The following is a 20096-nucleotide window of genomic DNA, read 5'->3' on the forward strand; positions in this document are numbered from 1 at the left end:
CCATATAAATATGTTATGACTACATCCATAAGGTGCATGTTCAGATTTTCATACACAGTCGGACCAATTAAATATCTTAATGTAATTGCATCCACTACTAAAGAATATGTCTCCTTATAATCAATACCAGGTCTTTGTGAAAAACCTTGTGCAACTGGTCTTGTTTTATATCTTATGACCTCATTATTTTCATTTCTTTTTCTCACAAATACCCATTTGTATCCCACAAGTTTCACACCTTCTAGTGTTCGAACTACTAGCCTAAAAATCTGACGTTTTGAAAATGAGTTTAATTTTGCCTCGATTGCTTTTTTCCGTTGAAGCCAATTTTTTCCATGTCGACATTCTTCAACTGATTTTGGTTCAGAATCCTCACTTTCAGATATAATATCAAGAGCAACATTATACAAAAAATGTTGTCGATAACTACATCAATTCGATTCGATATTTTTCTTGTCATGACATAGTTTATTGAAATCTCATTATTATCTTTAGGTATTTCGCCTTCCTCATTAGTCATATCAAGGATTTCTTCATGGGTATTTACATCCTTAACCAAGCCTTTTTTTACTATTGACTATTTTTATTTTTCGAGGATTTTTATCTTTGGAACTCATTGGTCTACCACACTTCTGGCGTGTTCCAGACTCATTAGTGACAACTTGCAGTGTTGGGATATCAATTTTCGATGGAACATTTACATTTGGTATATGTGACTTAGTTACTTTCTTTGCATCTATAAATGCATATGTTAATCATTTGGAATATACAAAGGTTAACATTAACTAAGAAAAAAAAAACATGAAGATAGATAAAAAAAAAAAAATTCTAGATATTCTCGAAATCAAAAGAAATACTTGTTGTTCCATTCACTATGTTGATATTCTCTTTAGAAGATTCAAAGAAGTCTACCAGATCCAAAATTGTCAGATTGGATGGGTCAAATATATCATTATCTTGATAGGCACAATTAGCTTCTACATTTTTTCCTTTTTCTTTCAGAGAAGCTTGATATAGATCAGCTAAGTATTTTGATGTACGACACATACGTGACCAATTCCCAGTTATACCACATCGGAAGCATTTTTGTTCATCACCTTTTGAATTCTTATCTTGTGAAGCCTTTCCTTTATGATCATCATTTCGAGGGGTTCTTTTGAAAATTGGATCATTAAAACGACCACCACGAAATTAATAATTATTTCTTCCTCTGCCATGGTCACAACCTCAATCATGACCCTGACTCCAACCACGATTATTAAAATTCACAGCAGTCACTTGAGAAGGGTGTTGTTCTAGTTGGTCGAGATTCGTGGTTCTTCATCAATAATTCGTTATTTTATTCATCCAAGACAAAGACATGAGATGAGTTCACAATATTTTTAAAACATTTTTTCGATATTACTGCTTCATTACAATATTCAAGACATGAAAAATAGAAAATGTCTTCTCTAACATATCCATATTAGTATTTTTTTTTTCTCTGCATAACAATAATTTTGAACTGATTTTAAATGGGGAATTATAATCACTTACAGATTTAAAATCTTATATCCTCAAGTGCATCCACTCATAACGAGCTTTAGGAAGAATAACTATTTTTTTGTGATCATACATTTCTTTAAAATTATTCCATGAGATACAAGGATCTTTTATTATAACATACTCAATTTTCAAACCCTCGTGGACATGATGACGAAGGAAAATCATAGCTTTTGCTTTGTCTTGGATGTTGTATTCTCTTCTTAATATTATCTCCAAGGTGAAGGAACTCTAAATCTAGAGAACCAGTGAGCGGAAGCGGATCGTTCAAAACTCACTGAGAAAGAACACATGCATTTACAGTCATATAGAAACAATTATGCATAAAGAATAAATTACAGCATGCTTCGTATATTAAATACAAAGGATCGAGTGATAATACCTTTAAAGAACCCTTTCTTCACGTATTTCCCTCGATCAATCACCAATACGTCCAAATAGCACGAATGCAATGATCAACGAGAAGATCCTCGATTATCAGCGAGTAGAACTCGATCCTCGATCCTCGAACAGAACTCGACACCACCACAAGTTTACCTTGGTATTCTTGGTGTGAGAATCTAGGAGTTGTGGGCTCTATATGATTTTGGATAGAGGGAAGGAGGAGGTAAACGATCGAGTAGACGATTGAGTATGCGATCATAACGATCGTGTAGAAGAAAAAGCCTATCGTATAGACTTGATACTCGATCATGTAGAAGATGAAGTCTATTGCATAGACTTGATACTTGATCGTGTAGTCTTCTTAAGCTATCGTCTAGTATACTCGGTGCTTTCGCATAGTCACTCGATTAGTAATCCGATAGCTTGTTTCTGTGAAAACGATTCAAATTAATGAATTCGAAAACTATTTTTCCTTTTATCTCACAATTACGATAAAACCGTGAATAACCACCCACTCAAGTCGGTTATTAAGAAAAAGAAATATTAATTATCATATAATTAATAAATTATAAATAAATACAATAACTAACTTATCATATTATATAAACATTATCCAATAACAGATATCGTTTCTTGTCCACAATAACTTAAGCCTGCCTACAGCAACAGCTGAAATGGCCTCACCATTACCGACTCTAAGAGTGAACTCTCCAGCTTCCAACTGTTTCCAGGAACTAAATCCTTAATGGGAAGAATATACATGGTTAGTAGCCCCTGAATCAATTATCCAGGCAGAATCATCATTCTCTACCAAGCATGTCTCCAAGAAAAATAAATCACATTTATCGTCTTTGAATTTCATTCTTTTTTGGAGAATAGTGGGAACAATATCAAAACCTATATTATAAACTCCAAGTTTCATTTCAGAGGATAGTCCTCGTCGATGAACTTCATTAGAGTCAGCAACAATTGCTTTCTTTGTTAGTCCCTCGACATTCAATAAGGACTGGAGATTATCTTGGGAAATGACATCACTGGTTTCATTGTCATCAATCCCATTTTGCTCGAAAAGTGAGAACTTACGTTCAAATAATTCTTGCAACGAGTCCATGATCTCACCTGCAATGACCCTGTTCTCAACCCTTCTAGCCAATGCATCAGGTATGCTTGCCAAAATGTGATGTCGGGCCTTCGAATTAGTCTTCATCTACACCTCTTATGCATTACAAATAATTCGCAATGCATCAGGGGTTGGGACTTGAGGAAAATCCTCAAATATGACAACTCAAGGTCGTTTACCACGAAAAATGTTTTAATAGACTCTTTCCACGTCATGTAATTAAAATCGGTCAAAGTAAAAAAGGCAACTAACAGAAAATCATACATTATATTTTGCTTAAAAAACAAACATATTGATCTACGTTAGATTTTAACATAACTCTTTTAAAATAAATCCAATCAGGTTTAGAAAAATCTAAATGAACCCCATAATACATCTAGTTTTGCAATGACGCTTCAGTGATTTAGAACAAAAACCACCGAAGGGTAGTCAATTTCTCCTTTCACTAAATTGAGACACTTTCAACTGATCATTACACCAGAATAACTCTTATTTCTTCATCCATCATTGATTTGGTCAATAAATCATTAACTTGCTCAACAATTTTCCATAAGTGTGACCCTTCATTCTAGATCCTAAAGTTCCGCCCCAAGTAGCCAACCAAAGGGAAAAACCGATTGGAGAAAACACTAAAGCGATCCTATCCATTTCTGGAGTTCGTCTTGATATTGACCAACTACACAAACCATCCGATGGGGGACGCTTCCAAGGCGCCATGAGGCCGTGCAAGAAGGTCTCACTGTGCAAGCCAATGAAAGAGACAGCAGGATATGTTGACACACATCCTTCTCCCACTTACTATAAGTACTCTCTCCATTCACCTTGATATTGACCCATGCAAACACCATCCGAAGGGGGACGTTCCTAGGGTGCCACAAGGCCAAACGTGAATCTCACAGTGTGAACATTAAGGGTGAAACGTGAGTGGAATTGACATATCATATATATCTTTTTCTCCCACTGAGTATTTTAACAACCTAGAGGTTAATTTACTTAGAAAAATACGGCAAATTATTTTTACTAAGTGACTATTTAAGTTTGCCCAAAAGTAACACTTACTTTGGAAAGTTAAACAACTTTGATTAACATTCATTAAACACTTTAACAAATATTAATCAACTATTGCATGCTTGTAGCAAATCTATCTAATTCACCTCTCCAGGTAGGTTTCCAGGTAAGGGTGTTCCGTTTTTGTCAGCTTAAATACCCCAGCCTACCAGAACCCTCCTTAGAAAAAAGGTCCCTTATAGATAAATTTATTAAAAATTTTAATCTTTTATTCAAATCAATTTAATCCTATTAAACCTATTTAAAAGATTAAACTTAGGTTTCTGATCTCATTAGAACCGTGGTCTTAGTTCTATCTCAATCAAAATTTTAAAACTCTTTTAAAAAATGATTAAAGCCTAAGTTTGCATGCAACTCTTTCTTATTGATTTTAATTCTAGTTTCATTAATTATAACTCTTATAAAGAATGAAACAATCAAAATCAACCACATTGCTAAGTTAAACATCCACAAGGCATTTACAACTTTTATAAATAAACTTAAGTGTCATGCTTCATGTAATGTTCATTCATTACTATATATAACTTTTATATAACTTGTAATGAACTAAGCATACATGTTAATATACACCCTTATACTATAACATTTATAATATAAAGATGATGCATGGATATGCTTAATGCATGCATATATTATAACTCTTATATTATATGATGCATGAGCATGCTTTAATATAATTTAATCATGCAAACTACTATATTATAATACTTATAATATAAAGATGATGCATGAATAAATGCATAACCTATGAGGGGTTTTAAAACTATATGTCATACATTATGGCATATAAACTAACATACATCACATGTACATTAAATAAAAGTTGATGGATCGGGATAATTAGCCTCAAAGCTGGAAAAACCAAGCTAACTATTACAAAATAATCGAGTCAACCGGTTCAAACAAGCGTGGGTCTTGAACCACCCAAGCGAACCCTCATCACTTGATCGTGTAGTATCTCCTTCAGGTCGTCAAGTAACGCCTATCGAGTATAAACGATCGTGTAGCGTGGATCGAGTGCCTTTGGACTATGCAATGAGTATGAAGGTCACATGATCATGCAATGCACATTGAGTAACGCATGCCAAGCGATCGAGTAGACAACACCTATGCGATGAGCATGATTGTCTAAACAATCGAGGAGCAAGCGTCGAGTATCTTATACCGAGTGATCGAGTAGCTAGTGACTATGCGATGAGCATGCTAGCCTACTCGATCGTTTAGCGCGTGCGTCATGCATTGAGTATCATATACTCAGCAATTGTTTACCCCGAGCATCTACCGATCGAGTAGCTAACGCAACATGATCGAGTAAACTCTTTACTTGATCGCATAGCATTAGCTATACGATCGTTTAGCAAATATTGAACGATCGAGTAGAACTTTTCTACACGATCGCATAGCCAAATCTAAATGATCGTTTAGTTTAAGCCACACGATGCGACCAACGATTGGTCTTCTTCCTCGAAGCAAATAACATCTCCATGCATCTAAAGCTTCATCACAAACAACTCAAACAAAACAAAATTTGAATACAGACTCGATTGCTTGTTAATTATGCCCAAACACGTCAGGGCCCTTATAAATTAACTTTGTAAATGTAAAGAAAGCTTTAAATAGAGGCAATTATCCCAAAAACATCCATCAACAAAATCCACAACCACGCTCAGTACTTAAATGCATTGTAGAATTCATAAAACCCACCAAGACTGTAAATGACATTCAATACAACAATGGAATTTGGAACATCAGAACAACATGACTCTTATACCAATTGAAGGAACTTTAAATCTAAAGAACCAGTAAGCGGAAGCAGATCGTTCCAAACTCCATTGAGAAAGAACACATACATTTACAGTCATACATAAACAGTTATGCATAAAGAATAAATTACAGCATGCTTCATAAATTAAATACAAAGGATCGAGTGATGATACCTTTGAAGAACCCTTTCTTCATGTATTTCCCTCGATCAATCACCAATGCATCCAAATAGCACAAATACAATGATCAACTTGAAGATCCTCGATCACTAACAAGTAGAACTCGATCCTTGATCCTTAAACAGAACTCGACACTACCACAAGGTTACTTGGTATTCTCAGTGTGAGAATCCAGGAGTTGTCGGCTCTGTATGATTTTGGATAGACGGAAGAAGGAGGTAAACGATCGTGTATGTGATCATAACGATCGTGTAGAAGAAGAAGCCTATTGTATAGACTTGATACTCGATCGTGTAGAAGATAAAGTCTATCGCATAGACTTGATACTCGTTCGTGTAGCCTTCTCAAGCTATCGTCTAGTATACACGGTGCTATCTCATAGTCACTCGATTAGTAGTCCGATAGTTTGTTTCTGTGAAAACGATTCAAATTATTGAATTGGAAAACTAAATTTCCTTTTATCTCACAGTTACCATAAAACCGTGAATAAACCACCCACTCAAGTCGGTTATTGAGAAAAAGAAATATGAATTATCATATAATTAATAAATTATAAATAAATACAATAACGAACTTATCACATTATATTTATAACATATAGTTTTAATATTACATCATATGCAACATATAAACCATAATTCTTTTTCTATTTTATGGTATTTAATATAAATCATATTTATATTAATTCCTTCAATCTAATAATGTATCAAATACATAATATCAATCATATCATATATAATTGAATTAATTTAATTATATCATATATAATCAAATTCCCTCTTGTTAATTTGAACACTTCAAACTAACCCAAAATCTGATTCTCAACTTGAATTCATTGAGCTACCAATGGGACCTTATGGATGTGTAGCTTGAAGCTCCAATGGTATGTGAATAACTGACTAAACTCTTTAATTACGATATCCACCATCCATTAACTGTCGGGCACTCCACTAAAGAACGACAGTTGCACTCTTTGCACTATAGATCTATTTCTATGTCCATTGGATATAACCAATCAACAATGCGATGACCCTTCACAAATAGCTCGTAAGTATAGCTGGACCAATTTACCGTTTTTCCCCTGTAATTACATCTAACTCCTTAAGTACCACTGATTCCTCTAATGAACAATAAGTCATAGTCCCACTATGACTGAGTCCTCTCTTCCCAAGAGAGGATGCATCTACTATGTTCAAGACTCGAAATTAACCCTTAAGGGAGAAAGTTATCTACTTACCCTGCATCGGGGAAAGAGTGAATTCCGTCTTGTGTAGTTGAGTTCCCAGCTCCCCAATCAGACGAATCCCCAAAATGGTAGGCTTGTTGAGTTGGCAATCTAGCCACTTTCACCCATACAAATCAAATGACCGCCTTCATGAGCAGGAGTTCCCAACTCACTCAGGATTCAGGTCATGTCACCAATGATCATCCTAATGAAATGTAAGCTTTTATTATCAACGACGTTATATAAAGAGACTAATCATTTCGTGGTCCGATCTTATACAATTTTTATAGCATACCCCCCTTGTTTGTCTCATATGAATGATCAGGATCAGATCATTTGTAGCCTTTTACAACACTTGTAACATCTACAAAATGAGCCGTATCCTATCCTTCATTTGTCCATATACTACAAACCATTTTGGTTATTATTTAATCAAGATCCACCTGTATGTCTCTACGTACTTGTTTAAATTTACGTAGAATAACCATGGATCTTAGTTTATTGGATTGAGTAAATGCTTATAAAATAACACTTGTTTTATAATAACAATATATTTACAAAGTTTACAAACTACAAGACTACCAGGAGATTTAGAAACCATTTCCAACATAAAGTTCATAGTATCTAGGTGAATTTGGCATCTGGTATCCATGACAAATCATTATTCTCATTAATGTCAAGGGCTGCGAATTCAAATTTTGTAAGATTTATCATGGTAACACTTCAGCGGGGAAAATGGCAGGAGGTCATGTTGATGACGTATTGTAAAAATCAAAAGAAAAACGATGTACAACAGATACACTAATATGGAGATAATATAATATTAAAATAAATAATTAAAATAAAACAACTAAAGAAAATTATGGAATTTATGGAAATTTCTCACTAATGTGTGTGCTCTTTAAATTCCACCAAATGCCACTATTTATAGGTCATTTGGTAACTAGGATGTAGTTTTACATGGACACCAAACATCAATGATTACAAGGCATATGGACAACATGTGGAGATGGACGAGTGACAAATGACTTTTAGGATAGTAAGCATTGGGCATCTATTTTTCTAATATCTGTACTATCTAAAAATGCTATGGGGGAGAAATATTCTATTGCCCTATTTGCCCCTTTTAGTGATTGCTTAGATGGTTATATAGTGTAATTTCACATTTAAATCGTTAAATTGAAAAAAAACCCTAACTATCTAAATCGTTAAATTAAAAAATAAAACCCTATTTTTAATCTTCACGTTAAAATGATTTTTTAGAAAAATATTCACCATCACATAAATCATTATTCTTTGATTTTAAGATTTTAGTTTTTATTATATATATTTTTTATTTTCACGCTAAATAATTCCTCCTTAAATCCCCTATTTTAATCTTCACGTTAAAATAGTTTTTTTTTTTTTTTAAAAAAAAAGAATATCCGTTGATTCAAAATAAATTATTTATCTTTGATTTTAAGATTGGTTTTTCTTTTAATATTCATCATTACACTAATCAATTCAAAATAAATTATTTATCCTTAATTTCAAGATTTTGATTTTGATTTTTTTCTTTTTACTTTTCACGTTAATATTCACGTTAAAATGATTTTTTTTTTAAAAAAATACACCATCACATAAATCAATTCAAAAGATTTGTTTCAAAATAAATTATTCTTTGATTGTAAGATTTTAGTTTTTTTTTTTTATATATATAAAATATCCATTGATTCAAAGTAAATTATTCATCTCCCTCTTTATGTTTATGTAATCCCGTCTTTTTTCAATCTACCAATTGTCACATCTTCCTCTCGATCATTCTCCTTTACCTCTCAAATCTTCAACAAAAGATGTACTCTAGGTCTACAAGCAAATATAATTTTTTTCCCCTCTTTTCATAATTATTATGTTACACATGGATTAAGCTACTGATTCTTACATATTGGAGAGAGTGGAGAAAAGACCACGGTTGTTTCTCACATATTAAAGAGAGCGGAGAAAAACTACTATTGATTCTCACATATTGAGAGGGTGGAGCAAAAAGCCATTGCTCAAGGTTCAAGTAATTTTAGTAGTTTTATGAGTTTTTTTTTTTCAATTTTGTTGTAAATACACACCATTGATTCAAATACTTAAGGAAAATAATAAGATTTTAGGTATTTTCACCTTCATAAAACATAATATTTGATTGAAATAAAGTTTGAAATTAAGAAAATATAATATAATTGCAAATCTGCGCATCAAAATAAGATTTTAGGGTTCCAAAAACAATATTTTGGTTTAAATTAAAATATAATAATAATAGAATAAGATAAAATAAACTAAGAGAGTATAATATATTAAAAAAATTAGAAAGATTACATAATTTTTAAGAAAATAGAAAAAAAAATGTTATGATTGATATTAAAGATTCAAACTAAGAAAAATAATAGAATTGGAAAATCAAAAATAATCTTTTTCTTCCCTCAATTTGATTTTCTTAATTTGATCTATTTTAAAATTTCAATTTAGATTTAGTTAGGATTATGTTATAAATTTATTATTAAATTCTAAATTTTTATAATTATTTATTGTTTTAAATCTTAAAAAAAATCATTGGTTTTACTTTAATCATATAATGTTTTATCTTTGATTTAAAATTAAATATACTTTAATCTAATTTCTCTACAAATTTATTGAATTTAACTCCTACATGTACCTCCTCATTTTTTAATTTATTTATTTTTAGATTATTTCGATTTTTTATCTATATCTACTGACACAATTGATTTCCTTTTTGTCAATGGGTTATAGGGTTATATAATATAATTTGATATTAAAACTATTAAACAAATAAATTATAGTACGTAATTTGACGTTAAAACCATTTAAAAAATTATAGTTCACATTGAAATTAATTTTGTAGATTCTCATTAAAAAAAAATTACCATTCGTGTAAATTGGTTTAAATTAGGTTATTTTATTCTAATATTTGATATTCAAAATTTATGATTTCAAAAAAGTTTACATATAACTTAAATTGGTTTAAATTTGGTTCTCTCTCCTATTGGATTCTAATAGACCCTAATTCAAGTTTAAATTAGTAAATAATCAGTAGAAAACTATATATATATATATATACTGTGATGTCCAAAATTTATGATTAAAAAAGTACACATATATTAAATTGGTTTAAATTTGTTTATCTCTAAGATTTGATTCCAATAAATCCTAATTCAAGTTTAAATTATTTTATAATTAATAGAAAACTAAAAAACAATTATACTTGATATCCATCTTATCTTCTTATCTAAAAAGGTTTTTTTTTTTAAAATAATATATCCACCATCACATTAACAATTCAAAAGATTTGATTCAAAATAAATATTTTAAATTCATGTAAAATTAGTTTTTCTTTTTTTTCTTTTTTTTTTTTTTTCTAAATATCCACATTAACCAATTCAAATTATTTTAAGATTTTGTTTTTTTATTATTATTTTTTAAAATTTTCACGTTAAAGGATCATATGTCTACATAAGCCAACCCTTTTCAATCTTCCACTTCTCATTGATCATTCTCAAGGGCAAAGGGATATAATGCAATTTTTTCTTTTTTAAACGCTTTTGTAGGTTGTTTTCCTCTCTTTCATAACATTGGTTAAGCTACTGACTCTCATATTGAAGAGAGGAAGAAAAGAAAGTGAAGCTATGAAGCCTCCCGATTCAACCAATTTAGTGGTTTTATAAGTTTTTTTTTTCCTTTTTTTCCTTTTTAATTTTGTAAATACAAATGTACACCATGAGTTTAGTTTGTAAATATACATAGTTGATTCATATATTTTAGGAAAATAATAATATTGTAGGGTTTTTCATCTTCATGAAAAATAAAATTTTTGTTGCAATAAAGTTTGAAATTAGGAAAATACATGATGAATCACTACATGAAAATAAGATTTTAAGGTTTCTCAAATGGAAAAGCAATATTTTGATTCAAATTAAAAAATAATTAAATAAAATAAGCTAAGAGAGTATATAAAAAAAATATTTAGAAAGATACGAAGTTTTTAAAACAATCTTTATTTCCTCAATTTAATTTTCTTAATTTGATCTATTTCAAATTTTTAATTTAGATTTAGTTTTAATTATTATGTTATAGATTTATTATTAAACTCTAAATATTTATATCATTTGTTGTTTTTAATCTTAAAAAAATATCATCAGTTTACTTTAATCATATTATGATTTATATTTTTCAAAATTAAATATACTTTAATTTAAATTTTCACTAGATTGTTCATTTCTAGATTGTGTTGATTTTTTTCTATTTAGTATTGAAAATCTAAAATTTAATAACTATTTATGTATTATTATACATAAAAATATAGATATTTTGTTATGAAATCCCGATTTTATTATAATATTTTATTTTAGAGACTATTAATTTATAGAAGGTTTAAATAAATAAAAATTACATTGGAAATTAGTATTTTCAATTTCATAAAATATGAGAGATATGATATATTTAAATGTGATTCAAATAACAAATTAATATGAATATATAAGATTTATATTAAAATTATAGGTTAAAAGTTAATGGGAATAAGATTCATATTCAACTTTAGGTTACGAAATAAATAAATATTTGAGTACGATTCAAATATTCATTTGATTAAATATGAAATATTTAATTAAATCAATTTATTTAATTTAATTTAGTTAAAATAACTCCCTTGAGGTGGTGGTAGAGAGAGGTGCACATAAAAGACGGAGGGGTTAGTTCTTCAAGGATTTTGAATTTTACACTATTCTCTCAAGGTCTCATAATCGAGAGAAAATAGTTTTCTATAGAAAACATTGCTTCTCCATCATATTCCCTCTATCACTCAAAAGAGGCTCCCTCGAGTCGGTCTTTGTCGGAGTCATTGCAAGGAAGACTTTATGGAAGCGTCATTGTACGTGAGAGAAAGAATTGCTAGAAGATCCATTCGTTAGGAGAAGAGGTTAAAGAAAAAGAGTTCTTAAGGATAAGTTTTCTTCTTCCCTCTTTAAAATTTGTGCTTAACCTCTGTATTTGTTTTTTATGCGTATATTAAATTTAATTAATTATGTGAGTTTCATCCTCTACAACAAAAAACAAAAAACGATAAATTGCTTTTGTTCTAGGATTTGATACCTTCAACATTCATACTTTGTTTAAAAGTTACCTCTAAACTTTTAAAATTTCCAAACATATACCCTTAAACTTTTAATTATTGCTCTAGTATATATTAACAGAAATAATTAATAGTTGTTGCAAAAATACTAATAAACTTTCGGAAGTTGAATTAGTAGGTTACATTTCAAAATTAAAAATAGCCTTATTTATCTATATCTCATCTCACCACTCTTCCATTTTTTCCTCTCCCTTCTCTACTTCAGCATGACCTAACACTTCTGTATTTCCCCTCTTTTTTTTCTTCTCTCCCTTGTTTGATTTACTCTTACTTGCCTACTTCGTTTATCCCATCCCCTGATGCTCTTATTGATACTGATTATGTTGCTTCATTTTCTGTTTCTTTTGTTTACCTAAGAAAAAATTGTCCCCTTCAATTAAGCTAGTGTATAGGCTATAGTAAGAAAAAATAGAATAATGGAACTACGAAGGAACTTTAAGACTTAAATATTTTAATAAAATTATAAATTATTAGTTAAGTATGTCTATACATTGTTTGAGTTTAGTACACAAAAGGAGAGACATATTGAGATTTTGTATCATAATTTTGAGGACAACTTGTAGAAGAGAATAGAATAAAACATGTGTATTACCAAATTTGTAGTGATGAAAACTTTGTTGACCATTTTTGCGATTCAAAGTACTCTATTGATTAACCGACATTAAAGTCCAAAATTATTATAGTGTTTATATTTGGTTGCTGAGAAAATTGGTGTAAAAATTGGACAAATGAAAGAAAAATGAGAGTGTCTATATGAAAAAAAAATATTTCTACGAGTTATTTTTAGATTTATTATTTTTCAATTCAAGATAACTTCAAATTAATTGATCATTATATTAACCATAGGAACATTTTTAAACTTTTTTTTTAATGAAAGGTTAAAAGTATTAATGCAACTTTTAAAAGTTTAAAAATATAGATATTCATAATGTTTATCAATATACTAACTATAAGAGTTAGGGGTGTATATGGGTTGGGTTGGGTTGTGGCATTTTTTTGGATCAACCCGAAAATTGAGATTGGTTAAGTTGGCAACCTGAAGAACCCAAACATGGTTCCAATCCAACCCAAACCAATTTGTGTTGGGTTGTCGGGTTATTACTGTTATTTTCTTCTTAACTTAAAATGTCTATATTTATCTACAACACATATCTAATGACTAAAATCTCTTAAAACTAAATTCTTACATGTCAAATATCTATCACAAACTTTATATAAAAACAAATATTTTTAAAAGAAAAACATAAAGAATTCAGAAATTCATCAATTATATATATATATATAATTTGGATTAGGTTGAGTCAATCAAAATTTTATTTTATTCGACCTAGGCCCAACCCAAGAAAAATAGAAAAAATTCAATCCAACCCCAATTCAAAAACAAAACTAACCCAACCTAACTCTTATAGTTTGGGTTGGGTAATTCGAGTTATTGGATCATTTGAATATCCCTATTAAGAGTATTTTTGAATTTTTTGAAAGTTCAAAAGAATTATTAAAATTTTTTAAAGTTCAGAGATATTTTGGAAACAAAGTACTAATAATTTTTATCCAAATTAACGACAGGAATATTTTAATTTTTTTAAAATTGAAAATTGAAAATATTTATTATAATTTAGTATTGATTTGGAAGTTGGAAGTTGGAAGTTGGAAGTTGGAAGAGTGGGTGGAAGAGTCTAATTTCAAATGAAATCACTTGAATTAAAAAAATGAGAAATTCGATAAATTTTTTCAATGAATTTTTTGTGGACTAATAAAATTTTAAGTAAAAAAATGGGGATTCCCCACCAAGAATCCCCGCGGGAAATCCCCACCAAGAATCCTTACGAGAAAACGGGGAATGAGACCCCGTGGAGACCCGTTTTCCCGACAAGGAATCCCCATTCCCGTTTCTGCCTTCAAATGACGGGGACGGAAGCAAGGATGGGGGACAATTTTTCCCACGGGACCGGGGATGGAGGACGCCCCGCCCCACCCGGCCCGTTGCCAACCTTAAGGACACAAAATACACATGCACTAACTCCCTTATGTTTATGTTTTTTATCCATTCGCATTTCCCATCCTCTTCCAATATGACGTCATCCCACTTTTCCCTAATCTTACTTTTCTCTTTTCTTTTCTTTTCATCCATCCTACATTATTATATCATAACATTACAAAAGTTGTTTTGTGTGGATAACCCAACCCTTTTTGGAACTATATTATATGATTCTGTCATTTTTTTCATCTTTACATTTGTCACTTGGGACTTTATGCCAAAATAATTGTTTCAAAAACTATCACAATTCTTTTTGTAGGAAAACTTCAACTTTTACCATAGAAATTCTGAGTTGATTTACTATAGACTTTTAATTTTACCTCCGAAAAAAAGTTATTCAGATTTGAAAGTAAGTGTCAAAGATTTTACTTAGGTTAAGTTAGAGAATAATGTACTTTTTTTTTTAAGTAATGATAAAAATTTCGAATGTAGGGTGGAAGGAAAAAGTATTTACAAAAATAGGATATGTATGAAAGAAATTTCAAAAGTAGGATTGAAGGAAAAAATATTCACAAAAATAGGATAGTTTTGGTGAGTGGCAAAATCATACACCCAGTACACATTTTTGTTTAATCCAGTCATCACTCTATGAATGCTAAATGGCTGCCATGTCAGCCATATGGACTTGGTCAAAATGAGCCAAACTCGTGGATGATTTTAATAATTTTTTTCGATTTTGATTGTTTTTTTTTAATTTTTAACTAACATTTTCTTCCTTACTTGTTTTAATCTTTTTCTTTTATATCATACTCATTTATTAAATTTAGTGACTCAATATAAAATGTAATTTCATTAGTTCTTTTATTCCAAGATAGAAGTTCATACGAAGCTAAAAGTTTGAATTACAAGTCACTCGATTTCTGTATGATAGTCGTCTTCATGGGCTTTTAGATTAGCTTCGCCTTATTGTCGTTGTCGTCTACGATGAATACGTCTTCAATCAGTATCAGAAACACTGGGTCGTCTTATTTGCTTAATAATATTTTCTACATTTACCAAATTTTGGTCACACATTGAACTCAACTTTAGTAAATTTTGTTGTACTGAATACTGCCATATATCTTGGACAAAATTATTATGTATGATGAAAAAAATTAATACTAAATAATGTTCATATCATACATTATTGAATTGAGTTGTAGACAAAATTATTCAGTATGATGAAAAAATTAATACTAAATAATGTCCATATCATATATTATTGAATTGAGTTGATAATAATTGTTTATAGCTAATAATTGTCAGTGTTAGTAATAATTGTTGTGTTTGGGGTATGAAATTAAGTTAAGTTAGTAATAATTATTTGTGTTTGGGATGCAGAGTTTAGTTGGTATTAACTGTCTGTGTTTGAAGTGTAGAGTTGAGTTAGATTGAGTTTTGGGTATATAGTGCAGTTTTTTAACCTAAAACAGTGTGTATTTTCCATGAGTTTTTTTCTTTTTTCTTTTTTTTTTTTTTGCTTAACTTTTTGTTCCATCATTCAACTATACACATACTTTACCAAATTTTTAATGCTCATTTGAGATGTGAACTCTATAAATAAAAATATATTTTACAATTTTCTACATATAGCTATTGTACTTGACGTAGAAAAAATATAATTATTTACAATTTTCTACATGCTCATTTTAGCTATAGTTACATGTAGCTACATGTAACTATCCTATACATACTTTAACGGTCATGGAACGTATGAGTTGAACATGTACAAAAAAAAGTTGTCATTAATGGCCTATATACATGTTCACAAAAAAAAAAAAAAAAAAAAAAAGCCCAACAATGGACCGTTTCATGCATACAAAAAAAAGTATATAGTTCACTAAGATAGTCAAGCTAGTTAGTCATACCAAGTATATGCAAATAATATCTCTTCTACTTGTGTTGGGACTGTTAAGAAGCGGTCAGTCTTCTGGATGTGACAAGTAGGTCTATAAGGATAACCAATCATCTCCAGACAATCCATTAATGTCAAATTACTATAAAAGACGACTATTAAACACTAGAAACTAACAATTTTAAATTTTTATTTGAAAACACTTTTGTTAATCATGTTTTTTTTTCTGGTTTTTCTTTTAGTATATGATCATTTGAGTTGGTCGTTAGATTTATTCGTAGAAGATAAATGATGCAGTTGGTGGTTGAGTTGCCCGCCTAAGGTGACCGTTGAAGTTGTGCACCATAGGCAGTTGTCATTAGAGTTGATCATTGGAGGTGGTATTTGCTGAAGTTGGTCGCTTGAGGTAAACACAAGTGTTATTGGCAAAGGTGATTGTAACCAGAATTATCATCGGAAGTGGTTGTTAAAGGTGGTCTTCGTTGAATTATGTCGAGAGTGGTAGCCAGAGCCTGGAGTTGATTGTCAAAGTTGGCCACATGAAGATGATCATTGAAGTTGGTCACTAGAGTATATCGTAGAGTGTGACAATGGTAGTCGTTGGCAATGGACAAGGGGGTGAATCATTGAAAACATTGATGGGAGGAAGATAAATGTTAAGTTGGGTTGAGTGGATTAAAATAACCGATTCAACTCCACTCCACTAACATTTAAAGTTGGTGGGCCAAACATTGAGTTGGTAATTTTTACCAACTCAACTCAACTCATGTTGATAAACCAAACGAAAATGTTAATTGAACTAGAGGAATGTCCACGATGCGACCATGGAGACATAATAGAAGTTCACGGTCGATGGAATTGCAAGGGATGTAAAAATTTTAGAAATCGTGGAACTCATTTCCTAAGAAGCACGGATACTTTAGTTTGACTAGCGTGTCTGTGTCCAACAGGTGTCAGACACTCCGAAACTCCGACACTTGTTGGATATGTATCGAAAACTTGTTAGTATGCTAGTTGTATAAAGTGTTGAAAAGTTTGTTATTATTAAACTTTATTTATGGTATTTAGTGTGACTTTTGGGTTTTGTGACTTTTAATTTTTGTAACCAATAGTGATTTTTGAGTTATAGGAGTTATGTGAGTTATGAGCATTTGATGACATTTATAGCTTTAAACCATTGACATTCCTTTGGTTATGTTTGTAAGCCTATATAAAGGCATGCTTAGTTGAATGGAAAAGATATATCTCTCATTTTTCATATTTGTCTTCCACGTTTTTTTCTAACATAAAGTCAAAATAAGACCAGCATTTGGTATATATACATCAAACACTTCTTACATATACTAAGTTCAACATATATAAGACAAAAATAATAAAATTTGAGTGAATTATATCAAACTAATTTTTTAAGCATAAAAATGAATAAACTCATTAATTTTGAACTTCCTTCTCGTTTAAAAATGATATACAGATTTAAAAATGTATGTTTTAATAAACGTGTCCTTGCCATATCCGTGTTCTAAACTTTTGAAAAATGATGTGTTGCCGTGTCGGTATGGTGTCGTATTGTATCCATGTCTCATATTTGTGTCCATGCTTCTTAGCTCTTTCGCTTATCATAATTGTTGTCGATAGTAGAGGTGAAATTTGACAAAATAGGACACAGATTGGGGTTCTGTACCGACTCGATCTTCCAACTGTTGGATAATTTTCTTTTTCTGAAAATTTGTTATTATTATTATTGTTATTGTTTGACTGTGCCATTGAATCACTCATTGCAGATTGGGGAGATTGCAGGATAGCAATTCAGTCCTCTTTCAATGAGTTTTCAGACCATTGCTTTGCTGAAGTGTCTGGAGATCTATCTAGAAATACTCATCTTTTAAACTCTATGAAATCTGACCTTGATTACATATTTCAGAAAAATAAGGTAGGGTGGTCATCAATTGTTTTTACTGTCACATAAGTTCTTTTCATTATTGTTTATGATTTTTCTGTGGTTCTTCTGTTCTATCATATCAAAACTTTTGTCTGTTGGAATATATGGTATCTTTCATCTTAATACCCCAACAAAACAAAAATTAATAGATGAGAAATGGATGATAATATGTTATTATCGAAGACGAGACGATGGATAAACTGGTCTAATTTCAATTCGTTCCACGTATTTCTTTTTCAAGATATGGAGTTTCATGATCTCTACAAACTATTGCTAAGTCTTTCTAAAAGTCCTTGGCCTTTAGCCAACAGTTACAAACTCCTTTACCTTGTGGATCATCGATGTATTTAAATTTGCAGAAGATTTTTTTGACACTGATTTCTTTTTATTGTGGAAGAACTACAGTAATTTTGTTATCACTTTGGGTATGTTAGTGAGTGATTTTGAAATTGCTAAAATTACTTTTATCGTTTATAAAATCACTCTAAAATACGTCTTTAGTTACTCTAAATCAATTTAATGTTTAATTTTACACTTTGAATTCAATTTTCATATTACCAAAATTAATTTTGAATGATTAAAAGTATATTTTTAGAATGAACTTGAAAGTGTCGAAAGTGATTTTAACCATTTTTTAATTACTCTACAAATGGCCATTATCTCGTTCAAATATGAAATGAAAACTTTTTTCTTTTTCTTTTTCTTTTTTTATGTTTAAATTTTTGTTATAAATTCAAGCAATTGAAGACAATTGGTATTTTCTAACCATCTTGCAAGGATCTCTGACTTTGGTGTCCACAAATCCTTCAATTGCTTCATATTGTGGTTACTTAACATTTCTTCTCTGATGTAACGCACTCGTATTTATTGTTTAGAGTATGTCTAGTTAACTTTTCAAATGTTTAATTTTAGAAAAAAATTTGAAGTATTTGGAAACTACTTAAAATAGCTTTTGGAATACTTTCAAAATTTATTATAAATAATTTTTATCGAAAAAGTTTAAATATATAAAAACATTTTTTTAAAACAATTTTTTTTTCTCGTCAATCCAAACATATCCTTAGTTGTAGGAGTTACACGATCCTCTCTTCTCTTTCCTTGCATCTTATTTCATGGCAAGAAACTTATCCGGACCTAGAAAGATCATGACCGATATATTTTATTGATCAAATTTGATCATTTATATATATTTGTGCTTCTATTGGCAAATCCTATCAACTGATTAGATGTGGCCATATCTTTCTAGTTTGTTTAATTCATCCATTTGTTTTTACTTCATCAGGAGCATGAAATGGAGAATTTTGGCTACTTATCCGGATGCATTTCCAGATGAGTAAACAAGTGAAATTCTTGATAGGAGACTAGACCTTGAAATACCTCGATAACGACAGAAACTACGACGTCATGTAAAATCGTAGCATAATGGGAATGAGAAAATGTAGATTGAGATCATCCTTCCAGAATTATATTCATCATGTTATCCTTTATCTCACTAGGTATCACTACAAGAAATCGCACTTCTTCCGACACCACAATTTGCTGAAAAAGGGTAGAAAATGCGTCGGAAGATCCTCTCCCGACGAATAATAGATCGTTGGGAGTTTAATCGGGAAAAACTCATCTAGAGAGGAACTCCTGATGCATAAAACAAGGCGTCGAGAGTTGGTTGAAGAACTCCCGATGCATGTATAGGACGTCGGGAGTTCCTCAAACTGACGACGCAAGTTTGATTCAGACTCATTTATTTATATTGTGTAACGTGGTTGGTACTTGGTAGCTTCAAAGTCTTACCTCAATTCTGGTGTTCAAGGGAATTGAGGTACAGAGTAA

General features: G+C 30.6%; 1 pseudogene; it reads left to right on the plus strand.

Annotated features, from left to right (window-relative positions):
- Positions 1-14228: 14228 nt before the first annotated feature.
- On the plus strand, positions 14229-19651 carry LOC120089102 (kxDL motif-containing protein LO9-177 pseudogene; annotated as a pseudogene).
- Positions 19652-20096: the final 445 nt, after the last annotated feature.

The sequence above is a fragment of the Benincasa hispida genome, chromosome 10, assembly GCF_027475165.1.
Source record: "Benincasa hispida cultivar pf3 chromosome 10, pf3_genome.v1.1, whole genome shotgun sequence".
Taxonomy (NCBI): Eukaryota; Viridiplantae; Streptophyta; class Magnoliopsida; order Cucurbitales; family Cucurbitaceae; genus Benincasa; species Benincasa hispida.